General features: G+C 43.3%; 1 protein-coding gene across 4 annotated transcripts in view; it reads left to right on the top strand.

Moving 5' to 3' along the window:
* The window catches only part of FAM110B (family with sequence similarity 110 member B), a 142,222-nt gene that overhangs the window by 26,125 nt on the left and 96,835 nt on the right, over positions 1-19,262 (top strand). For all 4 annotated transcript variants that reach the window (XR_015140846.1, XM_086336908.1, XM_086336909.1 and 1 more), the window contains one exon: positions 6,358-6,453. The gene's annotated coding sequence lies outside the window, so the exon portion shown is untranslated. The remainder of the gene's footprint in view (positions 1-6,357; positions 6,454-19,262) is intronic.

The raw sequence follows: 19,262 nt of genomic DNA, 5'->3' as shown, positions 1-19,262 counted from the left end.
TTTTAAATTTAATTAGGCCCCAATTGTTTATTTTTGCTTTTATTTCCTTTGCCGGAGGAGACAGATACAAGAAAATATTGTTACAAGTCATGTCAAAGAGTGTTTTGCTTTCGTTGTCTTCCAGGAGTTTTATGGTTTCCGATCTTTTATTTAGGTCTTTAACCCAATTTGAGTTTATTTTTGTAAATCAAGTGAGATTGTAAATACAGTGACTTTGGAAGAACCGTGTTGACCAAAAAGAAAATCTCTCTTAGTTTATTTTGGATTTGGGAAGTCTCTGGTGTTGTACAAGTTTAAAATTTTTGAAGGAAAGAAGCTCCTCTGTTCCTTCTTTCCAGATTAGCATATTAGCCCCACAGAATATGTCAAGATCATTCTGGTTTATATTCACGTTCATGCGTCTAAATAACCGTCCCACCCATCTCGGCTGGTGCTTAGTCAGGGAACCACTATAAACTCCATTTGTTTTGTTATTTTATTAATCTCTTCTAAATGAGCTATTATTTCCAGCTGTGTGTGTTAGTCGCTCAGTTGTGTCCAACTCTTTGTGTCCCCAAAGACTGTGCCTGCCATGGTCCTCTGTTCATGGAATTCTCCAGGCAAGAATACTGGAATGGGTACCCATTTCCTTCTCCAGGAGAGCTTCGCAACCCAGGGATAAAAGCTGGGTCTCCCACATTGCACTTTCCATCTGAGTCACCAGGGAAGTCATTTCCAGCTACTGACTCAGAATCATTAAAACCCTGGAAAATGACAATGTATATAATTGGATTGCAAGCAATTAATAACTGTGCTAGGTTTAAAAAATGTATTTGTATAATAAGCTGTGTGTCAGAGTACCATTTTGAAGAGTGTTAAGAATGAACAGTTGAGATGGGCAACATTTGTTTTAATATATTATTTGAAACTAGGTGCATGTATCTTTAAAAATATTTTTGTGACATTGACATTAGAGGAAACATTTTACAGGTTTTCCATTGTGACATTCTTCAGAAAATTCTATCTTGGATATTTATGGGTTTGCTAAGTGTTACTATATGTAGAGAATCAGTGAACAGAACACATCTGAGTGAATTTATTGAAACTTTTCATATGCTTCTTTTTTTGTCAAGTCTAGAGAAATAGATCTATTTCAACTCAGTCCAAAGAAATTAATTGTTGGAACACATGAAAGCCCTCTTTTTAAGGTGAGTTCACAGCATGTGAGGAGCCTGACAGTGAGGTGATTATGGTCTTTTTAGTTTGAATCTCAAGAAGATGTCTCTAGCTGTATGATCCTGCCTTTTGGGAAATACAAGTTAATTTTCCAGAATGTTTAGAAATCAGTGATTCATAATCGAGTCACTCTTGTGTGCCTGGCATCTTCACATGTTTTTACTGAAACATCTAACTCCAAAGTAGGGACTGTTTCCATTTGTTGATTAAAAGTGGGCAGAAGGAGGTGGCTCAGCTACGAGGCCCCATGCAGTGAGTGAACGCGTCTTTAGCTACTTCCTTTGCGATCTGTTGGCATTTAATCTTCAAGATGACCTGTGAGGTCCTGGCTGTAGTTATCTCCATCTCCAGACCAGGAAATCTGGCCTCTGAGAGGTTTACTCACTCAAGGTCACATGGTTAGTTAAGGTGTGAAAGCAGGATTGAACTCAGCTGATGGAAGAATACTCAAGAGTCTCCATCAGGTAAATATTTTGGTTCCAGTGCTGTAGTCCAGTTTCGACTGCCTGGATTCCTTAGGGAGTCACCACCTTTATATTCTGTAGCTCCAGGGTGATGGAACATTTGCCCTGACTTAGGGCTTCCCTGGTGGCTCAGATAGTAGAGAATCTGCCTGGGATGCAAAGAGATGCAGGTTCAATCCCTGGGTTGGGAAGATCTCTGGAGAAGGGAATGGCAGCCCCCTCCAGTATTCTTGCCTGGAGAATCCCTGTGGACAGAGGAGCCTGGTGGGCTACAGTCCATAGTGTCACAAAAGAGTCAAATACGACTGAGCGACTAACACCCCCATCCCCATACAAACACATTGTATGAAACTCCCAATTGTTCCATATCCATGCAAAACACTTGATGTTTTTATGCTTGTAACTTTAGCCATTCTCATGACTATACAGCGGCATCTCATTGAGGTTTTAGTTTGCATTTCCTACTGACTAATTATGTAGCAGAGCTCTTGTGCTCCCTTGGCATTGGTTTTCTTTGTTGAAAATTTGTGTTCCGATCCTGTCTATTTTTTTGGTTGTGCTGGATCTTCGTTGCTACATCTGTGCTTTTTTTGGTTGTGGAGAGGAGCTGTGGGCCTCTCACTGCAGAGCCTTCTCTTGTTGAAGGAGCATGGGCTCTAGAGCGTGAGGGCTTCACTAGTGGTGGCTCACAGGCTTAATTGCTCAGAGGCATATGGGATCTTAGTTCCTGACCAGGAATCGAACCCGTGCCCCCTGCACTGGAAGGTGGATTCTTACCACTGGACCACCAGGAAAGTCCTCTCTCTCTCTCTTTTTTTTTATGTTGTTGTCTTTCTCTGAGTTTTAATACCATTAATGAGGTAATGTGGAGAATTATAAAGAAAGTATTTTATTGCTGACATATTTTCAGGAAAGGAATATCTTTAATGGACATTTTATTTCCTACACCATTTTTTTTTCTTTTTTTGCGGGGCATGTATAGCAGGAACTGCCTGTCATCTCTTGGCGTGTTGTAATTTACCTTGCCTTGCTTTGCTACACGTACTTTTTACTGACTCTGTCAACTCGTAATCTCTGGGAAAACCACTTGTGAAGGTACTAATTATGCCTCTAAACACACATGCACACATATCCATCCATCACAGGCAAACCTTGACTCCCCTACCACTGTGAGGGCACCCTAGTGATTCCAGTGGGCACTCTGCAGTGGGCACAACATCCTCTCCTGCTTTCTGGTTCCCCTGCACCCACCGCTGTTCAGTGTAAATTACTGGGGAGTCAACAAGTGACTGTTAGTGATGATAAGCTGCTGACTGGGGTAGGTTTAAGTGCTCTTGAATGACTCCAGTTTTAGAGAGCAAGAGATCTTCTTTTTTTTTTTTAATTTTATTTTATTTTTAAACTTTACATAATTGTATTAGTTTTGCCAAATCTTCTAAACTGATGGATGTAGTCGTAAATTAGTTTGAAATCCTCACTTTAAAAACTGCTTGTGTAAGCTTTAGAATACCGAGATTTTGCCTGATGGCTAGCTATAAAATCTACTCGGAAAAAAGTATTGTAGCAAAACTGTGATTGTGATTTGGCTATGAGTTGTTGTTGTTTGATCGCTTGACCCCATGGACTGCAGCATACCAGGCTGCCCTGTCCTCCACTACCTCCCAGAGCATATCATCCAAGCATCTCATCCTCTGTTCTCTCTTTCTCCTCCTGCCCTCAATCTTTCCCAGCATCTGGATCTTTTCCAGTGAGTCAGCTCTTCACATCAGGTGGCCAAAGTATTGGAGCTTCAGCTTCAACATCAGTCCTTCTGATGAATATTCAGGGTTGATTTCCTTAAGAATGGACTGATTTGATCTCCTTGAAGTCCAAGGGGCCTATGAACAAGACAGGGTAATTCTATTTTTATTTTGTAAAATAATTAAATTAATTTAATTACTTTTGACTGTGCTCAGTCTCTGTTGCTGTGTATGGGGTTTCTCTAGTTGGGGTGAGCGGAGGCTACTCTCAAGTTGTGGCCCGCAGGCTTAGTTTCCTTGCGGCATGTGGGGTCTTCCTGGACCACAGATCAAACCTGTGTCTGAGTCCCCTGTATTGCCAGATGGATTCTTAACCTCTGGACCACCAAGGAAGTCCAGTAATTCTGTTTTTAGAGTCGATGTTTCTAGGTTAGGCAACCTAAGAGTATTTCATGTCCTTTAGTGGTTTATTCTAGCTGTATCTGTGGACCAAAGGCAGAATATGTTCTTGATCATTGTGAGCCATGTTTTGTATTAATATGGGATTCCCTGGTGGCTCAGACAGTAAGGAATCTGCCTGTTAATGCAGGAGACAGAGGTTTCTATCCCTGGATTGGGAAGATCCCCAGAAAAAGGAAATGGCAACCCACTCCAGTATTCTTGCCTGGGAAATCCTATGAACAGAGGGGCTTGGCAGGCTACAGTCCACGGGGTCTCAAAGAGTCGTACACGACTGAGCAACTAACACTTGTATTAATATACACTTGAGTTGATTCATCAAGAGGTGTCCATGCTGTGTAGGATAATGAATGAGTAGAAAAGCTGATGAAATTGTGAGCTCATGGGGGGTTGCTTTTGAAATTTATGATCTGATAGAGCACTGGATTGGCACCTAGCAGATCTGAGATCTAGGACCAGCTTTGCTGTGTGACTTTGGAGAGGTCACTTGGCCACTCTGGGCTTTCCTCTGCTCTGAAATGAGTCAGTTGAAAGACTTGTGCTGTGAATTATTTTTATTACGATGGTTTTGAGGTCACATGACAACTTTGAAAATAATTCCAGTCTTGAAGTTCTTCATCTGTGGTGTTATTCCTCATTCCAGTCATAATTGCATGGCTTTTCTGTCTTTATTGCTTTCTCTTTGTTACTCTACTACTTTCTCTCTTCCAAAGTAAGAGAAGGAAAAGGTAAAAATAATAGTAAAGATGAAAAGGAATTTTTGATATAATATTAGAACAAAACAAAAGCCTGTTTTCGAAATAGTAAAATGCAAAACTTTTTACTTTGTTATTATGGGTCACAGTCAATTCAAATTGGGCCCAAAGGTGTTTTGGATTAAAATTTCTCTAATGTCCTCATAAATGTTTGTGATTTTATTCATTTAAATTTTTGGTGTCCCTTATATTTCAGCAAGCAAATAAAATCTTAAACTGCAGGCAGTAAGCAATCAAAAAGAGCCCATAGAACTTGGGGTTTATGTTTCTGTTTTAATTTAGTGCTAATTCTGACTTTATGTTCTTGTTGAGTCGTGAGACAAAGGAAAAGTAGATTATTTTGAAAGTTTTGAATGTGAGAGTGGGAATTATCAGTGTTAGTTATTGAAATAGACGTTTTCAGGCTTGCTTTTTACTTTTTCTGAAGCTATTCAAAATCTAGGTCAAGATTTGCAGCCTTACTCATGAACTCCTGGCACACTGTTCACTACATATTGCTCCAGAAAGGAACTAATAATGGTGGGGAAACTGGCGTCCACCTTAATGAAGTGGTTCTCAGGCATCATCTGTTGAAGTCCCAAGTGCCTCCTTAAAAAATCATACTGTTGATTACTCCTGTACCCGTGCAAAACATGGAATAAATCTCAATAAAAAAAGGTGTCTATGACAGAGCATCTTCCTTCCCTGTTGGCTGGCTCCCACTGTCAAGTAAAGATGTCATTATCTGGGCTGACGGCACCAGACGAAAGCAGATGCTAGAGGAAAAGATGGTTAAGTTTTCCATCACATTTTCTTGAGCTGCTAGCTGTCCACATAACAACCACTTTCATGATTCATCCAAGTGTCTCCAAATACAGTAAGAACATTTACAGAAATGGCAACCCACTCCATGTATTCTTGCCTGGGAAATCCCATCGACAGAGGAGCCTGGTGGGCTATAGTCCATGGGGTTGTGAAAGAGTCAGACAAGACTCAGTGACTAAACAACAGACCTAAGAACACGACTTTCCTCCAAAAAGTTTCTTTGCACGTTTCTTTCCACATTTGTAAAGTGGAGTCACATTGTTTCTGGACCTGAGTACGTGCCCAGTCAGTGTTAATTATTTCCTTCCTAAAAATGAAATACTCAAAAACTGGGATAGTGTCGCCTCCAAGAGCTGACCTTGCATCAGGAGAATAAAGAAAACCCAGAACAATGAGGCACATGTTTGTGAGCTCTGGTAGGAACTGCGTTTGGAGGACAAGATAAGAAAAAATGCTGACTTGTAATATTTTATTCCGTTGCAAACATTAACAGAGTTTCTGCAGTACAAACAACATATCTCTCTTCTCCCCAGTTATACAGTTTCTTGTGAGGAGGCGACATCATTTCCTGCTTGGTTTTGTGAATTACAAGGATGCTGTGTCCTGCTGGGGATGCTGGGCTTGGAATGAGGCAGAGAGAGGCTCAGAGGGATCTCCAGGCTAGTGGCAGCCCACAGGCTCTTTAAGTTGTTTTCCTTTAAGGGCACAAGCAAAGCCCACCTTATAGTTGACTTTTGTCTTTTTCCCAAATCGAGCAGCTCTATAAAAAAGAGGCTTTGGACCCAGGTTTTTCCCAGGTAGATTAGGAAATACACACTCTCTGTTACACAGTGAAAATCAGTTTCTCTTGAATGATACTTGAAAAACTCATCACTTTTCTTCTCCAGAATAATCATAATCATCTCTGCTCTTTTATTTTAGCTGTCTCCAACTGGATATCCAGGGCACCTCTCCTGTTCTTTTTGACTCTTGAATTGGAAGCTAACAAGACTCTACAGCCTGGAAAGAAAGTAAAAGGTAATACGTGTTAAAAACTGTGGTATTAAATTCATGTGTACATCTGATGATCACAAAGTAATGGCAGCGCCTTATTTGTCAAGCGGAGTTTGGGTGTCCTTCCCTGTTTTCCCACCGTCTTCCTCCTGTCCCTTCCCCCCTCACCACCCCCTCCCCTGCCCACCACCACCCAAGCCCTCCTTGTCATCTTCTCTCTCTGTCTCCTCCTTCCCTTCTCCTTCCTCTCCCTTCTTCACACGTATTCACTCAACAAACGAGTGTGTGGAGTCTGTCCTGTGGGGTCACTGGCAGGAGTGGGAGGGACAGCCTCTGAAAAGGACCTCCCCCCAGCTCTGTGCTGGCAGGTCTGAATGAGAGGCAGTCCTTGCTTCTGGCTGTGCCCAGAGCACTCCCTCGCCAGCCACCTGGGCCCTGAAACATGTGCACTTCCCTGGCTCTCTTTGAGGTTCCCCGGGTGTTTGCTTGCTGCTGCTTTTTCTGCAAATTCTGGGGCTCTTCGAGGCTCAGCCCCTCGTGGAGATGCAGAAAGTAGCGTCGGGGGACTGCCACCCGACAGATGAATTTGTGAACACTCTCACTTGCTGTGAGACCTGCTATATTTTCTCCAATCACTAACAGAACATGTAACATGCGAAAAATCTAAATGACCCCGATCCATAACATAGAATGTGACTGGTCTCTCCCAAAGCCCGGAGTTAACACTAGCTAAATTTGGGTGCACATGCTTTAATCATTTTCTTATCTGCACAGACTTATGTTGTTAGTAAACGTGCTTAGTCTGTAATAAGAGCCCTAATCCAACAGGGTAGGATTCTATGGGAAAAGGTGGTTTCCTAATTTCTGCTGGTCGTCACGCCTTGTTTCTTCCTTGCGTGTGGCCCTTGCTAATGCAGATGGTGGGTTTTGTGAGCTGGGGACCATGGGTGCTCCCTTGTGCCTGTTCATTTTGGTGGCTTCTGCCCTCATTTAGTAGCCAAACTGATGTTTACCCACCGCCTCTTGCCTTGATAATACATTAGTCACGCCAAGATTCTGGGGAGAACTGGGACTCAGGTGCTGCCAGCCTGCACATCCTTGTCCCGGATGCTGGGTGGGAACGGTGAGCTCCTCCCTTGGCTGAAATCCTCCTTCGTGGTACACCCCCGCCAGCCTGGCTCTGGAGACACTGTTGCATCTCTGCTTGGCGCCTCTGTCTGTCCTTAAGGAGCCAGCAGTCTCCCTCCTGGTGAGACTGCCCTCACCTGACTTTCTGCCTCCCTCCTGGAGAGCAGGAGCCTCATCTCGCTTCTGAGACACCCAACTCCTGCCTCCTTCTTCAGCCTTGGTCACCTTCTCAAATACCCTCTGACTCTACCCCATCCCCACCTGATACCCGCCTCAACTGAATATTCGAAAGCAACTGGCCACATTCCACAGCCTTTGGTCCACCGTTCTCCTGGGTGTCTGTCTGTCTCCATGCATTGTCAGCAGCTGAGGGGGTCCTTGGCCTGTTCAGTTCAGTAACCAAGAAAGCCTGTTGTGGTCCAGCACATGGTTGACTGTAGGAATTAAGCGATGGATGAGTGTTGGGTGGACATCGGGCATCATCCCTACCCAGGCTCTTTATCTTGGGATGTGGGCACTGCCTGTATCCCGTGGGATGCCATGTATGCTGGTCAGATGCTCTGGGGGCTGTGGAGCAGTGCAAGCTTTGAGGCAAGGCATATTTTCCTGACTATGAGTTCTTCTAGGAAACTTGAGATGGTCCCGTTAGATTTATGAGTTGGCTTATGGGTGGGGGAGCTCCAGCTCTGGGCAGCCCAGCTGTGGTCCCCTCTCATCTGCTGTTGGAGCTCTTCTCATAGGTGGACAGAGCCAGAACTTCCTGGGGCTGGTGGCTTTGGTGAGAGTGGGCTCTGGGTCAGCATCTGGACTCAGCCACGTGCAGTGTGCATGATGTTGGAAAGCTGTTCACTTTCTGTGCCTCAGTTTCTTCACCTGTCACATCAGGATACAGGCAGTGTCCACATCATAGGCTCCTTGTGAGCATCGAAGGATAAGTTGCTGTGCAGCCTATGGGTGCACAGGAGATGTATAATCCATGGTAGAGCTTCTGTTCTATTGTCTTCTGCAGAACAGAGGTGACAATACCTATTTCTCGTGGTTACTGTAAGCATTAAATGAGGTGGTGCCCATAAAATGGGGCCTCTCAGGTGGCTCAGTGGTAAAGAATCTGCCTGCTGAGCAGGAGATGCAGATTTGATCCCTGGGTCAGGAAGATCTCCTGGAGAAGGAAATGGCAACTCATTCCAGTATTCTTGCCTGGAGAATCACATGGACAGAGGGGCCAGGTGGGCTACAGTCCATGGGGTTGCAAAGAGTCGGACATGACTGAGAGACCAATCAACAATTATGCTGGCTTTTTTTTTTAATTTGCATAACTTAAAAAATTCGACTTGGTTACATGGTTGCACATGAGTGGTCCTGAGATTAAACAAGTGAAAATAATACAGCTGCTTCTCAAAATTTGTAGCAGTGCCTTTGGAAAGTTTCTGTAAACCACAGAGAAGTTGAGTTGTTGCTCCAAACAGAGAGGTTCATCCCCTGCAGAGGTGACCTTTGGTTTCAACTCTCATTGAGTTTCCTTCCTTATTTGCTTTTGGCATTGATCTGACCTGAGTACCACCTAAGAGCAAAGCAAACCATTTAAGCAGGAATATGTTTCAATATTTAATGATACTCAGTTCTTCAAACCCTTCACTACCTAAGAACTTGTACTGAGTGACCTGTCTCTTTAAGATTCTGTAATATTCACTTAGATTTTCCTAGACTGGATTTCTCTGATTAATATGCAACCATATTTTCCCTTGGGTTTCCCAGGTAGTTCAGTGTTAAAGAATCCGCCTGCCAATACAGGAGCTGCAAGAGACTTGGGTTCAATCTCTGGGTCGGAAAGATCTCCTAGAGAAGGAAATGACGACGCTCACTCCAGTATTCTTGCCTGGGAAGTCCCAGGGACAGAGGAGCTTGGTGGGCCACACAGTCTGTGGAGAAGCAAAGAGTCAGACAAGACTGAGCACATACTTTTACTTTTATTTTTTAACCTTGTTTTATTGTTTAGTTAAAGGAGAAAAACAGCCGATGGTAGGTTTTGGGATTTGAGGATTTTTTTGAGATCCTTAAGTTAATTGATAGACCTCCTATGTATTCGTGGCATGAAGGTACAAGTATGTTAAAAAATATTTCCAGTTTGGTCTCTAATCCTAGGCTCTGATTAACCTTCTGCAAAGCCTGTTATCTGCAGTAAATGATTCTAATTGGTACATATGCTACTTTGTAAAAAACAAACAAAACACAATACTTAGCACTTTTTCCAGGTTTTGTACACAAACGTGTAATTTGGCTTTCCTTCTCCAAAGGAAAATTTGGGTCTTTTATGGACTGAAAATGTTTCAAATTCAAGGTGCACACTTCAGTCATAAAGATGAAGTTCCATCTTAAGGAGGAGTGCTGTTTATAGTCTTCTAAATTTTTTTACTAGCATCTCTTTTTCAAGGAGTACTGTCTGGGCTGTGTTTTCTGACTTGTTTTCTGAGTTAATTAGAGTTGGAAAGCAGACGTTTCTTTTTTCTCTTTCTTACCGTCTGGTGTTCAGGGCCACCAAGCCTTGTTATCTTTGGTTTTGTCCCCTGTGTCCACCCTGCAGTTTGCATGTCATTTCAGAGAACCTCTTCCTTCTTTGGCCTCTGTCTGAGCAGATAAGCATCACCAGAACGTGATGCAAGCAGTGATGCAGGCTGTAGGGGACCCAGTGAATTCTAGATTGTTCTGACCTAGTAAGTCACCCAATTTGTGTTTCTTAGTCTTCAAAAGGTCCTTGTAGGAGGATAATTGTACCTATTGAAAAAGCATGTCATTCTTCTCTCATGAGTAATTGCTGACGGCGTATAAATGTGTCCTAGCCTTTTCTCACTTAATTTTTTTTCCTTAAATTTATCTTTAATTGGAGGATGATTGAGGTACAATGTTGTGTTAGTTTCTGCTGTACAGCAACACGAATCAGCCTTAAGTATACATATATCCCCTCCCTCTTGGACCTCTCTCCCACCCCTCCCATCCCAGTCCTCTAGCTCATCTCAGAGCTTTGAGCTGAGCTCCCTGTGCTCTACAGCAGCTTCCCACTTGCTATCTGTTTTACATGTGATAATACATATGTTTAAGCGCTACTCTCTGAGTTCATCCTACCCTCTCCTTCCCCACCTGAGTCCACAAGTCCGTTTCCTATGTCTGCGTCTATATCCTCCCTGCAAATAGGTTCAAGAGCACCATTTTTCCAGATTTCAAATATATACATTAATATATGATATTTGTTTTTCTCTCTCTGACCTACTTCACTTTGTGTAACAGGCTTCTGGGTTTATCCACCTCAGTTCAACGGACTCAAATTCATTCTTTTTTATGGCTGAATAATTTTCTATTGTGTATATGTACCACAGCTTCGTCATCCATTCATCTGTCGATGGCCATCTAAGCTGCTTGCATGTCCTGGCTATTGTAAATAATGCTGCAGTGAATCTCAGTATTGCTCCCCCCGGATCCGGTGCCACCAGCACTCCCCATCAACCCTAGGACATCATCGATGTCTGTGCTCTTTTCTCAGAACTGTGCTGTACTTTCCGTATGAAATCCTGAAATGTTTAAGATGGAGATGGTGCAAGTTCAATTCCTTATTTTACAGAGGAGAAAATTGAGACCTTTTGACAGTTACTTTCATTTAATATATTTATAAGAATTCAGCAAAGATATCCTTTTCTATTATTATAAGAATATAGGTATTCTTCATGTAATTAAAATATTTACAGAAAGTACTAATAATTAGTGTATTAAATCATACTGCGAGACTTCTCCAGCGGTTCGGTGATTAAGACTTCACCTTCTAATGCAGCTGATGCAGGTTCCATCCCTGATCAGGGAAGCTAAGATCCAAAAAGACCAAAACATAAAATAGAAACAATATTGTAAGAAATTCAATGAAGACTTTTAAAAAATCATATTGAACATGGTCAGCCTTTGGTACACTCCCCAGGAAAGGACAGCTGTGCTTCACCTGGGGCTCTGGGGGCAGAACTGGTACCCAGGAGTGTCCTAAGTGGCCACGTGGTTGCATTTGCTCTTTAACAGTTCACTTAACACATATGTCCTGGCATCCATGCTACCATGTGGGAAGGCAGGCCCCCTGCTCTTGAGAAGTGCACAAATTACCGTCCCCAAAGCAAATTCATCTGTGTTCTGCGGTGATTTATTGACTGTCTCGCAAGCAAAAGCAGTTTGTTTTCCCCTGAGCATTTCATTTTACCAGTATCCAAAATAACGCTCTTAAAGAGTGACTCATGTGCACACACTTAACAGACCAGACCAGGTGTTCCTGGGCTGTGGGTCCTCGAGGGTCTCCCCCAGATCAAGACCAGCATTTGGTAAGCTCAGTTTTAATGAGGCTATAAATGTCCACTTACAACTTTTCCTTTCTCCATCATCCTTGTTTCAGCAACTTTGTTGGCATAGGGTTTATTAGTAAAATAAATTTTAGTGACAAAAAAGTGAAAGTCGCTCAGTCATGTCTGACTGTTTGAGAACCCATGAACTATACACTCCATGGAGGCCAGAATACTGGAGTAGGTAGCTGTTCCCTTCTCCAGGGGATCTTCCCAACCCAGAGATTGAACCCGGGTCTTCTGCATTGCAGGTGGATCCTTTACCAGCTGAGCCACCAGGGAAACCCTTTAGTGACAAATGCACATGCTTTTTGTTTTGTTTTGTTTTTAAAGAAGGGTTTAGAAAAGGGAAAATCTTTTTTCTAGGGTACAGCATAATGTAAGCACATTAAAAAAATATTAAGTGAAAATGATCATTTTAGTAAAAAAATAGGACTACCCTTTTAATCTGAAACGTGGCACTGTTTTCCCACTCTTCTCCTTTTTTATCCTTTCCCCCATACGCAAAACATCCTGTCATGATTAAGGATTTCAGTGTTCCCTATCGCTTCATTGATGGTGACATTTCAACCACATGTTTGCAAGTGTTCTTTCAGGATTTGGTGCCTCCTCCTCCCGCATAGTGACTTGTCATTGTTCTGTTGCTTCTGCCTGTTTGGGGTCTCGGGGGGGCACGATCCGAGGAAGTCCCAGCAGGTGTGCCATTAGCGCCAGGAAGGGGAGCTGAGGGCATTACCCTGGCGGTGAAATTCACTCATCGTAGTGGTCACCGGCTGTCACAAACATGTGGCGTCAGGGTTTTGGCAGGACAACACTGGCTGGAATGACCCGTCCGGTAAATGAGGACATCCCTAAACCGGTGTATACACCAGCCCCCTCTCAGTTTCAGTTGCAGGACTCCGCAATCCTTTTGTGACTTGACCACATGGTTGACAGCTAGCTTCTGCAGTAAGCCAGGGAACATCACTAAAGATTAAACTTATTTCCTGGTACCTGGTTCCGTCTTGTGTGGAATAAGCAGAGGTCAGCTTGAGTCTTTGGCAGGATTTGGCCTCAGATAAGCTATGAAAAGTCTCCAATCCTTTGTTTCCTCACATTTATCTTAAAGAGAGAGTGCTTCCGATTTCTCTGTTTCCATAAGACATCGTGGGTTTTTTTTTTTTTTTAGTTTTAGATAAATATTGAAAGTTTATTACCAATGTATAAGAAATGTTTATGTAAATACAGTCATTCTTAAGTTAATTTTTATTGGAGTATAACTGCTTTACAGTGTTGTATCAGTTTCTGCTGTACAGCAAAGTGAATCAGCTATGAGGACATCATTTCTGATTGGACTCATAATCAGGCAGTGAGTAAGAACAGGTAATGCTATTAGACTGAAAATAATGTTATTCCTACTTTTCAGGTACTGTACTCTGCTTGATCCAGAATATTACACTAATTACATTTATGATGAAGACATTTGAGAATCATAGATGTTCGTTGATTTAAAAATAGAACATATGCATTTGTATTAAGCTGTTGAAAAACAGGGTTTGGGTGCTTTCCCCTGCTTTTCTATCTCAATGAAACAGTGATGGGAATTGTGGGTGAGATGTTGATGTCACTCAGAGATGATGCCCTGTGACCCTTTTGGGGTTTGGCTGCCGTTTACACAGATTGTCTTATACAGCATACCTGTTCGCTCCTGGCTTCTTCAGACTTTGGTTTACCTGGACTTTTTGATATACAGACTTAAGTTTTGCCCAGTGTAATCTCCCTATATCATTTCATGTTTTGAATTTATTTATTTATTTTTGGCTATGCTGGGTCTCCATTGCCATGCACAGGCTTTCTCTATTTGCAGTGAGCCAGACGTGAGTCTGGGTGAACTCCGGGAGTTGGAGATGGACAGGGAGGCCTGGCGTGCTGTGATTCATGGGGTCGCAAAGAGTCGGACACGACTGAGCGACTGAACTGAACTGAAGGGTTTCTCTTTGTTGTGGTGTGTGTGCTTCTCACTGTGGCGGTTTTTCTTGTTGCAGAGCACAGGCTCCAGGGTGTGAGGGCTTTGGTAGTTGCAGCTCCCAGGCTATAGAGCACAGGCTCAGCAGTTGTGGTGCATGGGCTTAGTTGCCCAGCATCATGTGGTATCTTCCCGGACCAGGGATCGAATCTGTGTCCCCTGCATTGGCAGGCGGATTCTTAAGCACTGGACCACCAGGGAAGCCCTCCCCATATCATTTCTTAAGAGAGTGGTACTAGTTGGGTGATGATCACACAGACTCTGGAGGGCAGTCTAAGATGTGGGTGCTCTGGACGACTTTGGAACAGCTGGACTGTGTGCGCAAGGCCTGTGTGCAGTTCTCTAGGCAGAACCACACCTTTCTCCTGCACTAGATGGAGGTTCTGAGGAAGACCTGCTTTCCTGTGGATGTTGTTTTCCATTATCTCAGAGCTGTAATCTACATCCAAATCAGTTATCAACTCTCCCTGGACCCTTGTTGGGAATTTGAAGTAGATAAAAAGCACCTGCTCGTTAACACGTCAGCTCTTTTCTGATTTCTAGCTGTTCCACTTCACACGGTGGAAAAAGCTTGGCTCCCTCAGGGCACTAGGCAGGGACACTGTTTGCACTGAAATGAGTGAGATGATTTTCCAAGGTGGGAGCGGAACACAGTGGGGATTGGTTGATATTTAAAGAGCATGAATGAAAGCAGGAGGCCCCTCACCTGGAAGAGATGCCAGGGCTTTTTGACACTGATTCTCTTCTAAGATTTGAAGTCTTGTCGATGGCTGATTGTGTACACTGGACTTGTTTGTCCACTGGGTATTCCCCTTCCCACAAGGAGAGGCAACTACTCAACGTCAGCTCAGGTGGCCGGTGAGGGATGCCCCATGTCATCATCAGAGCCCTGACGTGCACAGGAATTTGCTTTTCAGACCCACATATGACTTCATGTTGTAGGCTTTACCTTTTCAGAAAGTTGGTCTCAGGGAAACTCTTATAGATTTCATTTTCATTCTGGAATAAATCGCTGACGAATTCTAAAACCCATGACAAGCTATTCGGTCTCTTTCGGCTTTGATTTTCTTACCAAAACGATAATACTGTACAATAGTGTACCACATCTGAATGGTTGAAGAGTGGTTATATTGTCAGGCCCTGTCTAGATACTTTACATGTATCACCTCATTTAATCTTCATCACATCTCTGGGTTGAGTTATCTCCATTTTACAGATGAAGACACTGAGGCCTAAAGAGGTGAAATAGCTTGTCCAGGGTTACGCAGCTAGGCAGTAGTGAATTCGAACCCAGTCAGACTGGCTCTAGAATTTCATTCTCAAAGACATGTGGCTCTGTCTCTCCAAAAAAGTAACATACTGCCTGATTCCTTCGTATTCTGGTTTGATTGTGTGAACATACACGTGCCCTTTCCTGGGAGGTGTGTGGACCGGTGAATATGACGGCCCTTGGTCTGGTACTGACACAGGTTTGGGGGGCTTGCTTGAAGTCCTGTCTGTGATACTTGGGGGTTACTTCCTGCAGTAACCTATGGAGACTTTCATGCGCTCAGAGACCCCATGTGCACTTACCAGAGTGAATGGCATGTGGTCCTGAGCACCACTCACAAGGACCACATCTCCCAGGGTGTATAGTTCATAGCAGCCTGTCCCACTGGCTGCCCAGCCCTCTGTAAACTGACTGATAGCCTTGTTTATAGAGATGCGGATGTGAACAACAGACTTGTGGATACAGGGGAAAGAGGGGAAAGAGAGGGTAGAGTGAATTGAGCCAGTAGCACTGATATATGTATACTACCATGTGTAAAACAGATAGCTAGTGGGAAGTGGCTATATCGCAGCTCGGTGCTCTGTAGTGACATAGATGGATGGGATGGGAGGGCGGCGGGAGACTCTAGAGTGAGGACATAGACGTATACATATGGATGGTTCACACTTGCACAGCAGAAACTAACATAACATTGTCAAGCAATTATACTCTTAAAAAAAAAATTTCATGACCATACAGTGAATGAATATACTGTACCTATGATAAGAGTTCATGCTTTATAAGCTCACCTGAGTACATCAAAGCTCCCTTTCAGTTAAAAATGTATGAATGAAAAAAATCAATATTTTATGTAGCAAACTTTCATATGCTAAAACTCCTGTATGAAAACAACAGCTACTAGGAGAATAAAACTGCCGGGACTGCACCAGAAGGATCAAAATAAGTCCCTGTGCTCATTTCTAAAGTAGATGGAGTTGGCCAGGCTGTGGATATTATACTTACAAAATAATCGGCTTAGTAATTTTGGAAATTATAGACCTCACGCAATAGAGGCACAAAATAAAAGCCAGTTTGAAATATTTTGGCCGTCGTGTAGCTGCAGGCCAACAAAACTCACTCACGCTTTAGAATTGGGGATTCATGGATACTCTTTAGGAAAGTGCTGGTTCTGGTTAAAATCTGGCAGCACTTGGAAATTCTCATAAAACAGGGACAAAAGACCGTTTGGATGAATTGAAACAAAGCCTGCAAACTGCTTTATCAATTAAATATGTTCAGCATTAAATAGAATGGATAGCATGTACATTTGGACTGCAAGGAGATCAAACCAGTCAATCCTAAAGGAAATCAACCCTGAATATTCATTGGAAGGACTGATGCTCAAGCTGAAGCTCCAGCACTTTGGCCACCTGATGAGAAGAGTCTACTCATTAGAAAAGACCCTGATGCTGGGAAAGATCAAGGGCAGGAGGAGATGTGGGTGGCAGAGGATGAAATGATTGGGTGGCATCACCGACTCGGTGGACGTGAGTTTGAGCAGAGTCTGGGAGATGGTGAAGGACAGGGAAGCCTGGTGTGCCGCAGTCCACAGGGTCACAAGGAATCCGACACGACTTAGCAGTTTACTGATCAGCAACAAGTTTGTATGTGATTTAGTTTTAGGAAATAATGAGTTAATGGCTAAAATAAAAAGCTTTTTTTTTTAAAGACAGCTTTAATTCATTGAAAGTCTGAGTTTAATAGTCTGTTGAAGGGTTGCTTTAAAAATCAGTAAAGTGACATTAATCGTCATCTGACAGTAAGTGGGTGAGTACAGGTCTGTGTGCAGTGAGCTGACTGTTGCCATGTTTATTCCAGGAGGAAGCCTATCACTGCGTCTACCACATGTGTGGTTCAGGGCACTAGAACTGCGTTCTCCTTCTCTCTTTTTAATGTGTTCTTTTCCCTTATGTTGGTGGTAATTTTTTAAATTGACAATTAGTTGATTGGAGGCTTCCCAGATAGCGCTAGGAGTAAAGAACCCACTTGCCAATGCAGGAGACGTCAGAGACTCTGGTTCGATCCCTGGGTCAGGAAGATCCCCTGGAGGAGGGCATGGAAACCCACTCCAGTATTCTTGCCTGGAGAATTCCATGGACAGAGGAGCCTGGTGGGCTACAGTCCGTGGGGTCACAAGGAGTTGGACGCGACTGAAGTGACTTAGCACACACACACATATAGTTGATTTAAATGTTGTGTCAGTTTCTGCTATATACAAAGTGATTCAGTTATACATATGTATACATTCTTGTTCATATTCTTTTCCACTGTGGTTTATCACAGGATGTTGAACTGAGTTCCCTGTGTCCCACAGGAGGACCTTGTTTTTTGTCCATGGAATTGTGTTCCCTCAGCCACTCTGAGCGACCCTGGGTGTGTCACATCCTCACGGCTGCAGTGTGTCCCTGTGCCTGACGACGTGATCATGCTCTCCCTGGCTGCTGCATCACTCTTCATTTAGAAAGTTGACAGGTAGATCTGGGAGGCACTAAGTTCCAGGCAGGTAGGGAGTTCTGTGTGTCTGTAATAGCTCTGTGCTCAGGGTCTGGAGCAGTGCCCGACCCCAAGTGGGTGCTCCAGTGAATGGACTGACCTGCTTGCTCCCCTGCCCGGGTGCCCTCTATGCTCAGAAGACCAGGGTCTCTCGGGTTTCCATGAACGGCTGTATTTCATGTGAGGCCTTGTAATGCAATTCCAGCTGCTTCTATTGATTACAGTTCACTGGCCACCTGTGCAAACTATCGCAGTAGTTGAACACACAAACCAAGGATTCTTTTCATCTTATTGAAAGGAATTATATTAAGATTGTCATACCAAGGACTTCCCTGGTGGTCTAGTGGTCATGACTCCATGCTCCCACATTGGCATATACACTAGCATGTGTGAAATTGATAGCTAGTGGAAAGCTGCTCTATAGCACAGGGAGTTCAGCTTTGTGCTCTGTGATGACCTAGAGGGATGAGATAGGGGTGGGGAGGAAGGCGCAAACGGGAGGGGATATATGTATACATATAGATGATTCACATATTTGTACAACAGAAACTAACTTAACATTATAAAGCAATTATACTCCAATAAAAAAACAGACTCTGTGCTTCCAATGCAGGGGGCATGGATTCCATCCTTCACTAGGCATGATGACCAAATTTAGCATTATCAGATGAACTATAGCTGGATTTTCATATTTTCTGCAATGAAATTGTCAGAACTAGTCCCTACTGTGTATAAATACACAACAGCTGGTAAAGCATCTGCCTGCAATGCCGGAGACCTGGGTTTGATCCCTGGGTTGGGAAGATACCCTGGAGAAGGGAAGCGCTACCCACTCCAGTATTCTGGCCTGGAGAATTCCATGGACAGAAGAGCCTGGCAAGCTACAGTCCATAGGGACGCAAAGAGTCGGACACGACTGAGCGACTTTTCACTTCACTTCATAAACTTTAAAATAAAATATAAGTAGCTCAGTCTTCTAGATTCTCAGAAGTGATTTGCTGTTCTGTGGCAGTTCTGGAGTGCCCACTTCATAGGTGAGGAAACTGAAGCACAGTTTGTAGGACCCCAAGCATTAACTGTCAGATATAACCTACAGCCTCATCATCCCATGTAGCATGTTCTTCCTGTTGTACTGTATATACCAAAAAACTCTCACTAAGTGCAAGTTACCCTTTAAGGAATCAGAAAACCAGGATGTCTTAGTACCACTTCTACATATGTAATTTCTTCCCTTTTGGTTCATCTTTAGGAACTCCATAGATTTAAGGATTTGAAGAAGGAAATCTTTGTGTACATTTTGCCATTTCTTAGTCTTAAGCCTGTATTACCTAATCACTTTCACTTAAAAAAAAAAAAAAAAGCTAATTTCTTTATTTATTTGACTGCACTGGGTCTTAGTTGCCCCATGGCTTGTGGGATCTTAGATCCCTGACCAGGGATTGAACCCATGTTCCCTGCTTTGGAAGATGGATTCTTAACCACTGGACTACCAGGGAAGTCCCCACATTCACTTTTGTAGAAGAGTGAGTGA

The sequence above is a fragment of the Bos grunniens genome, chromosome 14 (genome assembly GCF_055505025.1).
Source record: "Bos grunniens cultivar Pamir isolate PY7600 chromosome 14, Bosgru_T2T1.0, whole genome shotgun sequence".
In the NCBI taxonomy this organism is placed as follows: Eukaryota; Metazoa; Chordata; class Mammalia; order Artiodactyla; family Bovidae; genus Bos; species Bos grunniens.
The sequence above is the reverse complement of the archived record's forward strand: the minus strand, read 5'-3'. Positions and strand labels throughout refer to the sequence as shown.